Raw genomic sequence first — 18,836 nt, 5'->3', positions numbered from 1 at the left:
CACTAGTAATAGGGTTCCTGTTGCTCCACCTCCTTGCCAGCATTTGCTGTTGTCAGTGTTCTGAATTTTGGCCATTTCAATTGTGTATAGTGGTATATCATGGTTGTTTTGATTTGCATTTTCCTGATGACATATGATGTGCAGTATCTTTTCATATGCTTATTTGCCATCTCTGTATCTTCTCTGGTGAGGTGTCTGTTAAGGTCTTTGGCCCATTTTTTAAATGGGTTGCATATTGTTCAGTTTTAAGAGTTCCTTGTATATTTTAGATAACAGACTTTTATTTGATATGTCTTTTGCAAATATTTTCTCCCAGTCTGTGGACCATCTTTTTATTCTCTTGACAATGTCTTCTGCAGAGCAGAAATTTTTAAATTTTTATGAAGTCCAGCTTATCACTTCTTTCATGGCTGTGCCTATGATGTCATATCTAAAAAGTCATCACCAAACCCAAGGTCATCCAGATTTTCTCCTATGTTATCTTCTAGGAGTTTTACAGTTTTACATTCAGGTCTGTGATCCATTTTGAATTAATTTTTGTGACAAGGGTGAAGTCTGTGTCTAGATTAACTTTTTTCTTTTTTTGCATATGTATGTCCAGTTGTTTCAGCCTCACCCATTTGCTGAAAAGACTATCCTTTCTCTACTGTATTACCTTTGCTCCTTTGTCAAAGATCACTTGACCGTATTTATTGGGATCTATTTATGGGCTCTCTATTCTGTTCCATGATCCATTTGTTAATTTTTTTTGCCAATACCATTGTCTTGATTACTATAGATTTATAGCAAGCCTTGAAGCTAGGTAGTGTCAGTCCTCCAACTTTGTTCTTTTCCTTCAGTATTGTGCTATTTTAGGTCTTTTGCCTCTGCATATAAACTTTAGAGTCAGTTTGTCAATATCTACAAAATAACTTGCTGGGATTTTGATTGAGATTACATTAAATATATGAATACAGTTGGGAAGTCCTGACAATATTGAGTCTTCCTACCCATGAAGATGGACTATATCTCCATTTACTTAATTCTTCTTTGATTTCTTTTATCAAAATTTGATAGTTTTCCTCCCATAGATTTTATACATATTTTGTTAGATGTATATCTAACTATTTTGTTTTGTCTGAGGTGCTAATGTAAATGGGATTGTTTTTAATTTCAAATTCCACTTGTTAATTCCTGGTATATAGAAAAGTGATGAACTTTCATATACTAGCCTTGCCTCTTACAACCCTGCTGTAATTGCTTATTAGTTCCAGGAGGTTTTTTTGTTGTTGTTGAGTCTTTCAGTTTTCTACATAAACAGTCACGTCATCTTCAAACAAAGGTTTATTTCTTCCTTTCCAACCAGTCTACCTTTTATTTCTTTATATTTTGCCATATTTTCCCACAAGTAACTTCTTTATTTGCATCATGATTAGGGTCATCAATTCAATTATTCAAAAATAGGCTCTTTTAAGATTAAAAGTGGGCATTATTATCCACTTTTATCCTGTATCCTGTATCCAGATATTATACTGTAAATAAACTGGTGTGAACTGGCACTGCCCTGGGCAATTGCATGTATGGTTACCCTATCCTATCTCTCCTGCTTGAGGACAGCCTAGTGTATTAATTGCCCTCCTACATCCTCCCTCGATCTTCATTCCTTTCCTCTGCACTTGCAACCACTCTACGCACAATGCACAAATGTTCTCAAGCCTTCTTTCTTTTTTTTTTTTTTTTTCTGAGACGGAGTCTCGCACTGTCGCCCAGGCTGGAGTCCAATGGTGCAATCTCGGCTCACTGCAACCTCCGCCTCCCAGATTCATGTGATTCTCCTGCCTTAGCATCCCTAGTAGCTGAGATTACAGGCACACACCACCACACTCAGCTAATTTTTCGTATTTTTAGTAGAGACGGGGTTTCACTATGTTGGCCAGACTGGTCTGGAACTCTTGACCTCATGATCTGCCCACCTCCGCCTCTCAAAGTGCTGGGATTACAGGTGTGAGCCACCGCGCCCTGCCGGTTTTGTTTTTAAGAAAGTTTCATTGACACTTTTCTTGCCTCAAGTCATTGCCTTCTCCCTATCCCTAGTCTCTGATTTTCACAATCCAGTCACAATTTACATTTGCTTTCTCCATTTCCTTCCCAAGCCAGCACCCTTCAGGTAACTAGCGGACTTGTCCCCACTAATCCCCACTGCCCAACTGACTCTGTTCCTCGAAGGCTATTGACGATGGTCTCACTGACAAATCTAATGTCCTTTTCCCAGTCTTCAACTCAGCCCATCCTCTACCCTATCAGGATCCTTCGAAATCTCCTTCCTCATCTTTTTTTGCCCAATCTTTTCCTCATCTCCCTCCTACTTCTTTCTTCTCAGCATCCTGTCTACCTCCTCCTGTCTCCCTCAAGTCCACAAATACTGGCTTTTACAAGGCTCTATCCTAGCCTTTTATTCTGCTCACCACACTCTGAACTTTCTGACAGTTCACTATCCGCCTCCATAAGGATGCCCCAAATCTTTCTCTATTTTTAATGACTCTCATCCATCTGGATGGTCCATAGCCACATACAAGTTAACACATCCAAATCCAAACCAATAATCACTTCCATTAATTAGACAAATATTTATTGATTGCAGACTACTTGCAGGTGCTTTACTAGTGTCCCTTCCTATTTCAATCCTTGCCAACATCAACTTAAGTGACTCAGCTTCTGTCTTTGATTTCTTCCTCAACTCCTACATCCAATTGCCAACAAGTTCTGTTTCATTTACTTCTACAGTATCTTGCCCAACTCATCTGCCTCCACCCTAATTTAGGTTCTCATCATTTCTCTTCTGGAGAATATTTCAACAGTTTAAATGGACTACCTGCGGCTCCTGTGATGAAGATGAATCTCTTAAAGCATAGTCTTTATCACATCATTCCCCCATTTAAAATATTTCTGATACTTATCTACTGCCTACTAAACAGTCTCCTTAGCCCAGCATTCAAGATGCTTCACAATATAGTCCTAATTTCCCCTCCCCATGCAGCATTCTCTCCCATTATACTGCCTCCAGGCTCCTCAGCCTCCAGTTTAACCACATTCTTCTCCAATCCTGGACATGCTCATATACCCTTACCTTCAAGTCTTAGCACAGACTGGTCCCTACATCTTTGCCGATTGAAGTCGTCTCAATTTTTTAAGGCCTTGCTCAAAATTCCCTAATTAAGTCTTACCTTTTTTTTGGCTAGAAATAGTCTTTTCCTCCTCTGAATTCACAAAGTATTTTCTTTATGCCTCTCTAGCAGTTCTCCCATGTAAAACAGCCTTTAGTTATCTGTCTTATGTGCTCTACGTGACTCTTAAGCCTCTTAAAGAAAGAGTATCTATGTCTAATTAACCAGTATTCTTCTTATATTGCTTTATATATATAGTAAGCTGGATGAGAGGTTGAAATAATCAAGTTAACTTCATATCCATCATATAGCATATAAAATAATGAAAATGTACTTATAAAAGTTAATTTAGACAAATTCTTAAGAAGGTCTAGAAACTAACCATTTTTGTAGTTTTTGTTGGATCAAGGATATATGAATTACCTTAAACTAAAATTGCAGGAGAACTGTATATTTCTTTATTTGTTCCTGAAACCATAGAGCTGGACAAGATCCTAGAGATGGGTAATTCCCCTCCCCCATCCTGACCACCAATTCTCCGACTGAAAAAACTGAAACTTCTGAGAGATTAAGCTGCCCCCATGGTCACACAAGTCTGTGGTCAAACTATAGCAGTTACCATTTATTAAGAGCCTTTTATACACCACACACGTTATATATACACATTATCTCAGTCTCACACAATCCTTCAAGGTAGATGGCATTATCTCCACTTTAGAGATGACAGAATGCTCCAAAAAGTTAAGTAACTTGCTGTGGAAAGCTCTGCTTATTAGGGGCAGAGCTGTGTTTTAGCCCCAAATCTGACTGGCTGCAAAGTCTAGGCTTTTCTATTGGATGCTGTGACAGAGGCAAGACGTATCAGATGTCCTGACTCCTGTCTCCTGTTTCTCCAGTAAATAATTATACCAAGTAAGCAAACAGGCACACTTACAAGTTTTAAGCCTTTAAAAAAAAAAAACTGGAGGCATAAAAATTAAACAGTAGTTTCATTATTTTAAAAGTTCTAAGGTTAATTCTAGGTTATTTACTGCCAATATATAATTCTGTTGTCAGAAAACTTCTTCAATGTGGAAAGGAGATATGTTTTCCTGCTGTTTCACTTCCTAAATATATTTTCAACTTAAAACCCATTTATCCAACTGCTTTCAATAAGCATTTGTTGAGCCCCTAGATGTTCCAGGCACATGGGAGGATACAAAGGTGAATAAGACATTATTTTTCCCTCTTGAGAATTCACAAGCAAAAGGCAGACAATCAACTAATGATAGAAACCATCCTTCTCCACCTATAGCAGCTCTGGCTAATTCAGGAACTTCCAACCACTTAAGCTCTTTATGAGAGTCAGGACTCTTGGTTCTGACTCTTGCCCTGTACCTTAGGCAAGTCATCTCACTATGCCTTAGTTTCTTTAGCAAAGGGATTGATTGAAAGGGAATGAACTGTGCCAAGTAATTTCAAGGTCTCTTTTAGCTTTAAAATTCTATCGTCTCTGAGCTTACTCTTGAGATTATGCTTCTGCAAGTGATCACAGCTACTATTATGGAAAGGGAACTGCTAGAAGCCCATTCTTCTTCAGCACTAACTTCAGAAGTACTGAGTTCTGAAAATATTGCTACGAGACTGGGACTAATTAACATGGCTCCAAAGTTTATTTATAATATAAACTTTATCAAAGTTTATCCTCTAAAGGGATATTATTAAACATGACATACAAATCCTTTTTACATTATATCACTGACTTATAGCTGTAATTCTTTAGAATCCATTTAAGATGTTTAAAATATAATTTTAAATAACTCCTTTTATCTACTCTTCTGTGGCATTACCGACATGAACAACAACAAATCAGAGTTAAGGCCTCTGCAGCATAAATCCTGTTTTCACTTGATTAAATTAACACTTCATATTGGATCACTTGAGCCTGGGAGGTTGAGGCTATGATTGCGCCACTGCACTCCAGCTTGGGCAACAGAGTGAGACCCTGTCTCAAACAAAAAACCTTCATATTAAGTGGTATCTATTATGAACCTTCCCAAACTGCAGCTAAACTTCAGGCTGTTTTCCAGGCAGTGCGGAGGAAAGATATGGAAATATTAGTATTCCAAATGAGTGAAAACATAGGACTGTGGGATTTGACTTTGCTGATTCCATTTCAATATCCTACACTTTTTCTTCAACTAGCACAGATAATATTTTCAATCATCCAGAAGTTACATAGTAACATACTTTCTTTTGACAGAGCTCCACATGCTTTATCTTTTTTCATACTAAGTGTCTTAGGATATGATGCTCAAACCCTTCTTGTGCTGTAGGTTAACATCACAGAGGAGAAAATCAATCAAAAGAAAACCAGGAGGAAAAAGAAGAAAATTAGAACTGCACCAACTTGGTGACTTTCCCACAAAAAAAAGCACTGAATTTCAACTGCCAAAACAGTCCTACCAAGAAATCTGGAAAAGAGTTTATTCATTCACGATTCAACAAATATTAAGTGTTTCATATATGCCAGGCACTGTTCTAGGTGCTAGGGTTATAGCAGCGAACAAAACAGCCCAAATCCCTAGCATAGTGGAGCTTACATTCCAGTAAGAAGAGATCAGACTTAAAGAACTCCTAAACAAAGTAAGATCAGATAGCGATTAAGCGCAATGAAGAAAATAAAATAGTACTATGGGGTGGCTCCTGGGGGGAGGGGACAGGAAATAATGAAGGCAATCAAGAAGGCCTGGCTGAGTAGATGCCGTTTGAGGTGAGTCTTAAATGATGAGAAAACTTTATTCAGTCTTACTAATGTGAGGTGGGAATGAGTCCAGTTAATCTTTGAGAGTGATCACAGCGGGAAAAATTCTGTATTCATGAATGGCAACCGATGTTCCTTTTAGGATCTGGCTTTTTAAAAACCCTCAAAAAACTAGTCTTAAGGAGTCTTCTTTTAAGATCCACTTTTAAAATTTCTCTAATTACTTCAGAGCTACTTAGGTAGACGCAATTACTAGGTGGATTCCTTCAGAGTCTGATACCTTCCTCACTTGACACCAAATGAGACAGGACCCAGCCCTGCCGCGAACCAGCGCTCCTCAACAGATTAATGTAGCCAGGTGGAATTTTGTAACTCTTTCAAGAACGCGAAACAAGCCTTGGGGAATGTGTGGACCCTGACCCCCCAAAAGTTAGTGTGGAAGAGGAGACCCCACTGCCCTTTTGCACTAAGTCTCCCCCGCCCCTCCGGGCGTCCCTGACCCCCCGACAAGTTATTGTGGAAGGGGGGGACCCCGCTGTCCTTTTGCACTGTCTTCCCCGCCCCTCCGAGCGTCATCACTGCAGAAGGGCCGCTCTGCCTGGGTCAGAGGTACATAGCGAGTACGCGCGCGTGTGTGTACCCCGCATGAATCATCGGGGCCCGGTCCGCGGGGCGATGATTCATTCACCGCCCTGGAGCTCACGGCCACACGTTCCGGGTGTACTATGACGGCCGCACACGCAGCTTCCTTAATATTAAACAAATGTTTCAAAGTACAAACGCCTGGGACCAGAAACCTGTAGACCCAGAAGAGGTGGCAGCGAAAAAATAGCACGTTTCGGCCGCTGCCCGAGTGTTGGCGGGGAGGGGAGGGGAGCAGCGGGCACGTCCGTCCGTGCCCCCCCACCCCACCACCCTGGCACGCGCGCGGGCAGCGCCCGCAGGGGGCGCGGAGGGCGTACAGGTGGGTCCCGCCGGGTCCTGCCTCCTGCCCCTCCCTGCCACTCGCGGAAGGCCACCGCGCCCTCCCCAACGCGCCTCTCGTTCGCCCCTTTCCTCTCCGTGACATCTTATATAATAACCTGAGCTAATCAAAACGGAAGCGACGCGCGCAGCCGGGAGCAGATGCTCGCGCCCCGAGCCAGCGTCCCCCAAACTAGGCGCCGGGGCGCGCGGCTGCCGGCGGGGGAAGGGCCCGAGCGCCGACTCGGGTCGTCCCTCCTCGGCGGAGGCGCCGCTGCTGCCGGTCCCCATCAGGAAGCCGCGAGCGTCACAAACTGCGTCAGCCTCTTCAAACACATTTCATGGTCTCCCTCCAGCCAGGGAGCCGCTGCTCCCGCGGCGGGGCCGCGGCCAGGACTGGAAGGCGCCCCTCTGGGGAAGAGAAAGTTCCTCGGGGCCCTCCCCTTGCCCGCCCGCCGCCCGGCCCCGCCGTGCCTCCAGCCCCTTTCCGCGCGCCGCCAGCCCGGCCGCGCCGCCCACCGGCCCGCACCGAGGTCAGGTTAGGCAACTTGTGACCCCGGGGCGCCAGGCGGCCCCCTCCCGCCCGCTGGGCTCGCCTGGCTCCCGGGGCCTCCCCCCGGCCCCGCGGAAAACAGCCACGCCAGAAACTTCCCTGGGCCGCGTCGGGAGGGGAAGCCGCCTGGATCCCCGCGCATCGCCCTTACCTTGCTCTCGAGAGGCCACGATCCGGGCGGGCCGCGCGGGGCGCGTGGTGCGCGAGCGCGCGCGCGTGGGGCGGTAGGTGAGGGAGCCCGCGCCGGCGGGGGCGGGGCGGGGCAGCGGGGGTGCGAGCGGCGCGGGGCGGGGGCTGGGCCGGCCCGGCGGGCGGGCGCGAGGAGAGCAGAGCCCGCGGCGGCGGCGGCGGCGGCGCTGGCGGCGGCGGGCGCGGGGCGAGCGCGCCGAGGGGGCGGAGGAGTTACCGTGGGTTTGTTTACGCATTGCTGCCCGGCTCGGGGCACAGCCCGCACTCCCTGATTGGACACAAACTGGGGCACAGCCTCTCGCCGCCGCCCGCCAGGCCTCCTCGAGCCGCCGCCGCGCAGCTCCCGGAGCGTCCTGCCGGGCACGGCCCACGGCGGTGCCCAGGCCTGGAGGGGACGAGCCGCGGCGGCTGCCCCGGGCGGGCGTGAAGCCAAGCGTTCGCTCGGGGCTCGCAGTCGCCCACCTGTAGTGGCCCGACCTTGGCAAGGAGAAATTCGAAACTTCTCAGGCTGGAGACTTCGAATCGTACAGCCTCTGAGGGGGCACCTTCTCCCCCCACAGACGGAGGAAGCGTGCCCTTGAAGAGATGGAAGGCAGCTCGAATGTCAGTATGCCTCCCTGGCGATGGTCAAGTCCAGGCTTCCCGTATAAGCTGCCCCCCACCCCAGAGCTCGCAGTTTCTTTTCCTGCCTCCAGCTTCTTTACTTCTAATCGCAAAGTCCCCCCACCCCCACCCCCACCCCCCGCCACCCCACCAGAAGTGACCTTGCCGCCCTTATGCTGAAGATCCTCCAATGACTCACCATGGCTTCGAGCCTTAATGCCTCATTCTCAGAGTCCTCAATAGGTGGGCCTCCATTTTTCAGTCTCCCGTCCACTTCCCTACCCTCACCCCAAAGCCTCCGTTTACAGACAACACCTGAAATGTGTCTGTCCTTTGACACTTTATTTTGGTCCTGCTCTGTTCTCTGCCAGAAAACCCCTTAGCCGCCTCCACCTGTCAAACTTTCTTGGACTCAGCTCCTGTAGCCGTCTCCTACCATGTCTGTGCAGTCTTCCTGCTCCCCCGAGCAGAATCCCCCCTTGTGGCTGGCATCATTCTGACTTGGGGGTCAGTTGTGTGCCTGTGCTGTACCCTCTCTGATCTGTGGATTCCTTAAAGAGGAGTCTGCTTTTAACAGAGCTCTAGTGATGGAAGAAATGAAAGCTGTAAGACTAATATTGCCTCCGAGTGTCTGCAGCTCTGGTGGGACTGGAAAAGTTCAGAGTCTTTATCAAGAGGCTCTCCTGATAGGTCCACAAACCTCATCTTGCAGGAAGCAAACACTTCCAAAAACTGAGCATGCCCTCCATTTTTCCTGCGTCTCTGTATCTCCTCCCCACCACACCTATGTGCCCTCCATACTCATAATGGGCACTTAAGTAACCCTTGAGGAATAAAATTGAATTCTACAGAGACGTTTCTTAAGCCAAGGCTGGCGGTGATCAAAGAGAATAGAGTAAATCATGAAAAAGTAGACATGAACCCAGTCATTTTACAGCTAATTCCTAGGCTAAGAGCCTTCCGGCCCTGTTAGGTAGTGTGGGTTTGTCGCTGTCTGATCAAACACTGAAGTAGACCCTGACCCTTTTTGACTCCTGGGACTGCTAGATTTTTTTCTCCGATGCACTGCTTGCAGTCCCATTAGGAAAAGTGTCTTTGAACTCTGCAAGTGAATCCAGTGAAAGTAAAGTTTTCTTTCCCAAGTGATTCGATAGCAATAATTTAATGCAGCAAATTAGTTACAAGTGTTGAAAGAACTGGACGTTCAACTAGGGTAAGGTGAGGCAATCCTGAGATTAGCAACTGCTGGACGTGCCTTCTGCCCTGAGGCTGGAGGGGCAAAGAGAGGAGACAGCCAGAACCCTGGAGGGCTTGTCCAATAGGAGTTGGAGGCACAAAGTTAGTGCATCTACTGCGGCAGACATCTTCCAAAGTAGGGGATGAGAGTCCCCCTTGCTTCTCCCTTCCTCCCACCCTCCAAGGCCACCCAGTGGTGGAAAGCAGGAGAAGCCAGTGGACAAGATGACAGAGGGCAGGGCTCAGAATCCCTACAGAATATGTGAGAGCCGCAAAAGGAGAATGGGTCTGAGAGCCCAGCGGCAAATGACTGGCACCTGGGCTTGGGTGCTGCACCTGGTTGCCTCTTCCTTTAGGCCGGATTCCGCAGTGCAGCAGGAACTTTCTCTTCCCGAGTCCTAGAATTCTCTCCTTCTTACTTGTCCCTCTTTGCCCTTTTGCTTCCATTACCCTTCTATCCTCTTCTTCACTGCCACTCCCTTACATTTCTTTTTTCTCTCTCGTCTTGTGTACTCTGGCTCTCGTTTTTTCTTTGTGTTCCCATATGTCTCCTCCAGACTTCTTTTCCTCCCCAGAGTCTCTTCTCCCCTCTTCTTGTCCTACTCCTCCCTGGGCAGGATGGCAGCTTTCTTCAGCATGAAGGAGATGACCAGTTGCCTATGGAAGGAAGAGATTAGGAACTATCATGTTGCTGCCCTTCCAGACAGTGTAGTAGATATTTTACACGCGTTATCTCATTTAATCTTCATCTCACTCCTACTAGCTGGGCAACATTTAATATAATCTGGTGACTTTGCTATTGCCTGTCACAAGGAAGGCTTTGTGCCCGTCACCAACAACACTGCTGACAGTTCTCTTACCTTTCCTGTACATGGTTCCCTGCAACCTTTCTTCTTATCCTACATCTTTTCCTTTCATTAGCACAGATACTTCGCCCAAATCCCAACCCCCAATAGTCTAATACATCCGTACTTTAAATCCCCAAAGACTGAGCATGGCTATTTAGAGGAGGTGGAATTTCAGCTGGCACTTGAAGGATGGATAGATTTTCAACAGATGGAAATGGAGGAAGGGTATTCTTGGTGGAACAGTAAATTATGTGGTTTACCTTGACTGAAACAAGGGATAACTAAGAAATGAAGCCATATTTCAGAAACTTGTCTTCAGCTCTCAGTTCTCTGAGACTATTCAGAAACACAGATTAACCATGAGCACATTAAATATAGGTATGATTTATATAATTAGAATCATAGTGTTTAAAGCCAGAAAGAATTTTCAGCATTGTTTGGTGCAACGTGTCCAGTTTTAAGTGGGGGAACTGAAGCCTAAAAGACTTAATACCTGGAATATCATAATGATTAAACATGGGCATTAGAGTTTGACTACCTGTATTCAAATCCCTACTTTAACAAATTTTAATTTATCTGACCTTGAATTATCTGTGGTTAAGTTTCATCATCTATAAAATAGAGAAAAACGATAGAATCTACTTCAGTGGGTTCTCATGAGAATGAAATATCGTCATATGTAAAACACTCTTGCCCAGTTCAGACTGCCATAACAAACTACCGTAAACTGGGTGGCTTAAACAGCAAACATTCATTTCTCACAGTTCTGGAGGCTGGAAGTATGACATCAGAGTGCCAGCACAGTCAGGGGTTGGCTGAGGGCCTTTCTTCCTCCTCTGGAGTGCTGACTTCTCATGGTATCCTTACATAGTGAAAAGACACTGAGCCTCGGAGCTCTCTGGGGTTCCTTTTATAAGGGCAGTCATCCCATTAATGAGGACTCCACTGTCATGACTTAATTACTTCCCAAAGACCCCATCTCCCAATACCATCACACTGAGGGGTAGGATTTCAACATACGAATTTGAGGGGAGCCATGAACTTTCAGTTAATTATAGACATGTTATAGGTGCCTGGCATATAGACAGTACTCATTAAATATAGGCAAAAAAAAATTATGACTTCCCGTGGCTATCCAGCTAGTAAATACCAGAAATAGAACTGGTACCCCAAGTTTTTGTGGCCCTAATTGTATGTTCCCTGCATTATTTGAAGCTATGTCTTATGATGCTTGTTTAACACCATCTGTGACGATATGGTGCTCCTCTAGTCTGCTGTTTAAAGAAGTGCTCAGTTATCTTTCTAGCTCCAATTTCTCTACATTTCCTGCTTCCTGCTTCTGCTAGCCCTGGTTCCCCCCACCAGTCCTCAGCAATCTTAGCATACTGTGAAGTTCCAGGGGAGGAAGGCAGCAGGAAAAATTATCAGTAAACCTATATTTTATAGTCAACTGTTTAGGTTACAAGTTCTGATATAGTAAAATTTTTACTAATTTAAATTTCAAAGGGCCAAAATATTGAATTAAAGATATTCAAATTATCTGTTATTCTTCAGCCTACAGGGTGTCAACTCTACCAGCTTAAATTTTAGTAGTTCCTTAGGGGGATTCACTGGGACCAAGAAAAAGCATTGTTTGTGGTGTCTAATTCTTCAACAAAGTTGTGATGGAAGAGAACAAATTTCTTTGTCCCTCTTCCTTTTTACCTAGTCACTGGTCCCACTTTTCAAAACTCCTCCAGCCCCATGACCTTTATGTAGTCCACTCTCTCTTGACCATAAGCATCTTGAGGCAATGAACCACAACTTACTTGCCTTTTAATGTCTAGAACCTAGCTCAATATCTGGAGTATAATAGGCAGGCACATGTTGTTGAACTGACTGACGAGTAATGCTGCACCAAATACCAAAGGAATCCCTTCCTCCTCCCCCTTCAAATCTTTGTCTCCTCAGTTCACTGTAGCTAGTTGTCATCCTGCTACCCTAATGCACCGGAAAGCATGGTAACAGCTGAATGTGAAATAAATGTGCATTTTATATTATGAAGTACATTTAAAGAGGTTTATTTTAATGGTGTAAAGCCAGGCAGTATTTTAAGAAGATCAGGAAGACATTTTTGGGGCAGCTGGACTTTCCCAACACCTTCATATCACACCACACAAACTGAAGCTTATCTCTCCTATAAATAAAGCCTACTTGACTTTCATTGTTACACATTTTACTTTAGATTTCTTAGGTTAATTGTCGACAGCCTGTATTCTACATATGGGTGTATTAATTAATCCTGCCTAAGTCATTTCTTAAAAGGCACCATTTGTCTTAATCTTAAAAAGTAAGTAATTGTCCCACTTCTCTCTTTCACTTCAAGGCCAGACTAATGATCCAATACCTTGATCACTCACTGCCTCTTGAATTCCTGAAATCTACCTTCTACTTCCTCTAATTCATTTACATGCTTCCTCTAGGAAGTTGGAAGGAATCCAAAGGATTAATTCTACATCAACTTGTCATTTTTGAAAGAGGAAATTGAGGAACAAAAATGTTAGTGGCAGAATCTCCAGTTCCCTCAGCACTCATCCCATGCTCCATCCTCTTATCATGTGTCCTTAAAACACAGCTAAAAGTGAATTTTCCACTGTCAGCTCCCCTCCTGACTTCCCTATTTATGCCAATCACCACCATCCATTGGGCTCTTTAGGATTAAAATGGGTGATCTTTGATGACTCCTTCTCTTTAGGCCTCTACTTCCACTTTGGGATGTCTCTCTTGCTTGTCTTTTTTGTCTGAATTGCCCCATGAATCAGGGCATTTTCTCTTTACAACTGTTGTTACAATAGGTTGCTAATGGTTTCACTGTCTCCAAATTCTTCCTATTATAGAGTGAACCCCGCAGAAGAACCAACTTAATGTTAAGTCAAAAATTTTACAGGTATAGTAAAATGGTGCCATTTTGCCATATAAAATCAAATTCAACATGCATTCAGACTATCAATAAAATATGAGTTTATATTGTCAAGCCTTTCTGGTTCTGAAATATATAGTAATAACTAGCTATGTGATCTTGGGCACATTTAATTCTATGAACTGCAATGTCCTTAGTCTGTTAACTGTTGATATTGTTAGTATATGTGCCTAACTCAAAGGGTTGTTTGAAAATTAAATGGGATAACAAATGTAAAGTACTTAATAGTAATAGTTGCAATAACTATTTGTTGAGGTCTTACTATTGACCAAACATTAGTCTAAGCTGTTCAAATGAATTATGTCACATCAACCCTATAACATGGATACCACTATTATTTCTAGATGAGAAAACTGAGGCCCAGAGAAGTTTAAAAACTTGCTTAAGGTCAACTAGCTAAGAAGTGGCTAAACCAGGATTCAAAACTGGGCATTCTTACCTGGACAAACCTGTACACCAGTCTGTTACATGGAAATAACTTAGTATATAGTAGTTAATTTGTTATTTATTATCATTATTACCACTTTAAAGAGAGGAGAAAACCATTTTTCTGCTTTCCTTCAAGATTTGTTTCTGAAGTTGAGCCTTAGCATCACTTTTGGAAGAGATGGATAATTCTTGGTAATTAAATGTGCTGGGTACCACTTGTTTGTACTTCCCAAAGAGAGGTAGGAAGGATGGTTAGGGGTTCTTGCACTGCCTGGACCTTGTAATCACCCTGGTCCTCCACATATCCACTTTGCCTTTCATAATATCCTTAATATTATAAAATGGGAATGACACAGGCAATCTCTGACTCAGGCATAGTTCATAGTGACAGGCCAAAGATTTATTCTCTGATTGCCCCTTACAGTTCCTTTAGGGCTTTCTCATGGATAGAACCAGAAAATTCTCTGTGTGTAGCTCTGCTTGTTCTACCTCAGACATTTCTGCCTCAGAAGACAATTTAAGAAAGGGAATCTCCCCAGTGGCTTCCCAGCAAATAATTCTTTTGGTTTCTACTGTAGTTATTTTATTTCTTGCCCCTAGGGTATCTTTTGTACCACAATCATCAAATGGTCTTATCTAACCATCTTCTGCCTGCTGACGATGCTAAAAATAGAATAAAACGCCTTATTACTGGTTTTGAAGTTCCTTTCCAGGTACCCATGAATTATTATATTTCTGCCTTGTATGTGGCACACCATACCCTCCCTGTTCCTTTCCTTTCCTCAACGGTGTGTTTTCCCCCTGAGCATCTAGCTGTTTATATTTGAACATCTAGTCTTTTGGATTCATAGCAAAAATTGAACTTGCCCTTCTAATAATGAGATTTTCATAGATCCTAGAATCATAAAATGCTAAGTCTTGAAGGAATTTTATAGGTAACAGAGGCCAACAGGTTCCTTTTCTAGTGAGGAACCAAGACCCAAAGAAGCCAAGGGTCAGATGCAAGCTACAAAGCCTATGATGGGAGGAAGCCAGAACCAGACCGAAGACATCTGCTCCATTTGTTTCTTATGAGTTGAAGTAGGATACCTGGAAATAATGAGGAATTCACAGTGTCTTTTCCCCAAATGTTTTAAGTTTTTCTATCAGTGGTTTTCTTAATACATTTTCAGGAGACCTGGAGGAATAGAATTCCATGATTTAAAAAATTGAGGCATAGAAAGACAAGAATTATAGAGCTGGGACTGTGTCCCTTAAGGATCATCTTTCTTTTCCAGTGGTACTTTGTACAGTGCTTTGCACACAGCCAACCCTCAACAATGTTGATGACAATGATGGTTAAGGATGACTATGTCTCATATTTCTCTGTTCTCAGTCCTTTTCTACCATTTTGTTCCCCATAGCCCCAGCTATTTCTGTGTTTCAAGCCTTCTAGAAACCTGCCTCGTCTTGTTTGGAGTTTAATGAGGGCATTGGGTATGTATTCTGTAGCTGCCTTCCGTAGTTATGATGATGGTAATAACTTCAAATGGTTAGGGACCTACCCTCAATCACACATATACATTTTGAAACCCTTCTAAACTTGAGGAAGTATGTTCCTAATATGTTACCAGTTATTACAAAAAAGAAGCATTCTCTGGTCAAATGTTTCTAACCAGAGAATGGAAATACCAGATGAAACAAAATTAAACAATTTAATGTTGATTTGTGTTTATAGAAATTTTCAGGATCTTTAGAACACTAATGTGAACCCTGAATTTCTAAGGGGACAGGGTGATAAAATATGTAGAATTCCCCAAACATATTTGACCATAAAATCATTTACTCATTGAACATCTTTCTAATGGGACTGTTTCAAATGATCAGATACCTTTCCCTAGGGCTTGTTTCCTTCTGAGTAATGACTAAGACCGTGCCTCTTCTCATTATTTATCATTTCAGGACAGATGCTGTTATTTCTCAGCCTGAATTTCTGTTATTTCTCATCCTGATTTTCTCTAACCATAAGCTGTTTAACTCTGACCTCATATGTGAGCTGCTCAGTTCCCATAATCATCTCAGCTGTCCTGTTCTAAGCTACAGTTTTCAAGGTGCAGAATCAAAAAAGTTAACGATAATTACAGTGATGACAACTAATATTTATTGAGTTTATGCTGTGGACCAGACGTTGAGCTAACACATGTTATAACATCCTACTTAATTGTCACCACAGCCCTATGAGGTAGTTATTAATATTTTCATTTTACACATGAGGAACCTGAAGAGAGCTTATGTAACTTCCCCCAAGAAAGTGGCACGTGGAGGAATTGGAGCTGGGTTTTTAACCTGTGTTTAACTTTTACCTGATACCTGGCATTGCCCTTTCAGTGCTAATTCTCTCTCTCTCTCTCTCTATATATATATACACACACATATATATGTATATATATGTGTGTGTATATATGTGTATATGTATATATATGTGTGTATATATATATTAATAAAAATGTGCTGCCTGTCCAAGCAGAATCCTTTTAAAAGCAAAGGGCCCCTGATCCAGCCTTCAGTTCACTCTTTTGTGCTTGGCACAGCACTTGGCATTCTGTAGCAAATACTCATTTGAAAAGAGAGATTAAGCAACTTGCCAAAACCATTCATGTAGTAAATGATAAACCCAGGTTTTGAACGCATACTCCGCTCATCACACCCTCTCATGGAGTTCTCATCAGCACCACGCTCAGTATACCAGGTGAGTCCCCCTTCTTTTTTGAGGCCACCCCCCACTCGGCTTCTAAGCATCCCAAACAGGGAGTTTTGTCCACTCCTAAACCCAAGTTCATTCTGCCCTCTCCCTAACAGACAGCATCCTAAACCTAGTGAACTAAATTTACTGGTAAATGGCTAGTGGGCTAATGGCACTTTGGTGGTTGTCCTTTGCTAATTTTATTGTTGTTAGGAAGATGTCCTCAACCCCAGCACTTTACATTTGGGAGCTTTTCCAGAGGTCGAAATCTCTCAATTTACAACCAAAACGCCAGGGCGGCAGCTAGAGTGCGCGGCCCGGTCGTGGTACGCCCCTGGCCACCCCGCGGCACTGTTACCCCCACGCACGAGCCATGGGCACGCCCCGTTGTAGCCATTGGAGACGCCACACGGCCTTTTAGGAAGGCGGGCCATCAACCGGTGTTCAGGAGAGAAACGTGGCCACCTCCCCGCGGGCGGGTGCTGATCTGCGGTGGAGACTGCGCCCCCACGCAGAGAGCGACCGAAATCCCCTCGGGCCGCTAGGTCTTGCTTGCATGGCTGGACGCCGCCTGTCCAAGGCTTTAGCGACCATGTCTCCCTTCATGACCTTGTCTCTGTGACAGGCAGGCCCGGCAGCTGCCCCAACATCCCGGCCAGCTGGAGCCCGTTTTCCTCACATGGGTTTTCTCTAAATTTCATCATGTCAGTTTCGAAGCGCACTGCTGAGAAGCTCCACGAGAAGGCCCGGACACCTCCGTACCCTGGCTCCAAGGTGGAGCGAAGCCTGGTTCCCCATGAGAAAGTGAGCTGGCTGGCCGAGTGGCGAGAGTAACGCCCGTGGAGTACACTGCCAGCTCTATCTTGCCTGGGCCCCTGTGGGCAGACCCTCAAGTGGGTGAAAGGAACTTCTCTCCTAAGTTTAACGAAAAGGATGGGCATGTGGAGAGAAGGAACCAGCATGGCTTGTATGAAATTGAGAAGGGTAGACTTAGAAATCCTGCATCTCGGACAGGACTGGTTGGCCAAGGGCCTTTGGGGTGTTGGGGCCCCAGTCATGCTGTAGATCCCATCTTAACTAGATGGAAAAGAGATAGCCGGGGAAACGAAATTACCCCCCCTATTTCTGGGAAAAATATCCTGCAATTTGTAGCCATCTAAAGGAAGGACCATGGAGAATAGGCAATCCCAGGGGGGATGGTGGATCCAGGAGAGAAAATTAGCGCTACATTGAAGAGATAATTTGACGAGGAAGCCATGAACTCTTTACAGAAATCTAGGAAAGAAATGCAGGAGTTGGAGAGACAATTGCACAAACTCCTCAGCCAGGAACATTTTGTGGTCTATAAAGGCTACGTGGATGATTCTCGGAACACAGATAACTGCTGGATAAAGACAGAGGCTGTGAACTACCATGATGAAATAATGGACCATCTTCCTCTGGAAGCTGGCGATGATGCCAAGAAAGTGAAATGGGTGGACATTAATGATAAACTTGAGCTTTATGCCAGCCACTCCCAATTTATTCAACTTGTGGCTGAGAAACGAGATGCCCACTGAAGTGAGGATATGTATCCTGATTGTCAGGGATAGTAGCTTGGAGTCTCATGTGAGCCAAAGGCCTTCAAATGATCAAGAGTGGGTAAGAGGCAAACAGCACATAACTCCCACTAAACAGGACAGGGAGGGTCACCTCTTTGGTGATTACTTCCAAAACTGTGCTTTATGAAGGCTTTGTATTAGGGAATAATAATAGACAAATATGGGGAAATGGGATCACAGAATTTTTGGCTTTCCTGTTAGAAAAAGAATATAATCACGTGCTGTATATATTGTATACATGGTTTAAACTAACTTACACAGCTACTGCTCTTTGGAGAATTGTAAGACAAACAATGACATCTTCCTTAACAACCATAGCCTCTACTTTTCAGCCAGTTTGCATTTGTCAATTCTTCTTTCTCCTGATGTTTTAATGTGGCATAATCTAATGTATAATCTGACTTTTGAGTTAACATTTATTTTTTAAATTTAGCTTTATGTGGTCTTGTATTCCTTGCTTTTGAGTATGGGAGCTCTCTGGCTTTTCTTTTTTGTTTTTTTAGAGCTTCAGTTTTATGGGAAAAGTTCAATCTCTATTTTGGTCCACAAGGATCAAGTGCTTATGAACCAGACCAAAAAAAAAAAAAAATGCAGTGACAAAATGAGCTTAGATCCAGCCCTCTGGTTATCAGAACTCTTTCTGTCTGAACAGAATAAACTAAGCTGAAGATACTGGTTTCTTCTCATCTCAGGAGAAGACCCTACAAATGCAGATTCTTGTCATGCAGGTGCCTTTATCAGGACATGTATGTAATCCAAGCCTAATGAAAATACAATAATTCACACCTATCTTTTCTCAATTAAAATAAAAACCCAATATGCAAACAGAGAAGATGCTTATAGTCAG

General features: G+C 43.8%; 1 protein-coding gene and 1 pseudogene across 3 annotated transcripts in view; one reads left to right on the top strand and one right to left on the bottom strand.

Annotated features, from left to right (window-relative positions):
• PCGF5 (polycomb group ring finger 5) overlaps positions 1-8,073 on the bottom strand; it is a 122,453-nt gene extending 114,380 nt beyond the window's left edge. For 2 of the 3 annotated variants that reach the window (XM_054503687.2, XM_063669979.1), the window contains exon 1: positions 7,554-7,702. The gene's annotated coding sequence lies outside the window, so the exon portion shown is untranslated. Of the gene's footprint in view, positions 1-7,553; positions 7,703-8,053 lie in introns of those variants that run through there. The other variant, XM_054503689.2, reaches the window with a different exon arrangement.
• An 8,079-nt stretch (positions 8,074-16,152) lies between these two features.
• LOC129006220 (ADP-ribose pyrophosphatase, mitochondrial-like) lies at positions 16,153-18,421 on the top strand (annotated as a pseudogene).
• The last annotated feature ends 415 nt before the right edge of the window (positions 18,422-18,836 follow it).

The sequence above is a fragment of the Pongo pygmaeus genome, chromosome 8 (genome assembly GCF_028885625.2).
Source record: "Pongo pygmaeus isolate AG05252 chromosome 8, NHGRI_mPonPyg2-v2.0_pri, whole genome shotgun sequence".
Lineage (NCBI taxonomy): Eukaryota > Metazoa > Chordata > Mammalia > Primates > Hominidae > Pongo > Pongo pygmaeus.
The sequence above is the reverse complement of the archived record's forward strand: the minus strand, read 5'-3'. Positions and strand labels throughout refer to the sequence as shown.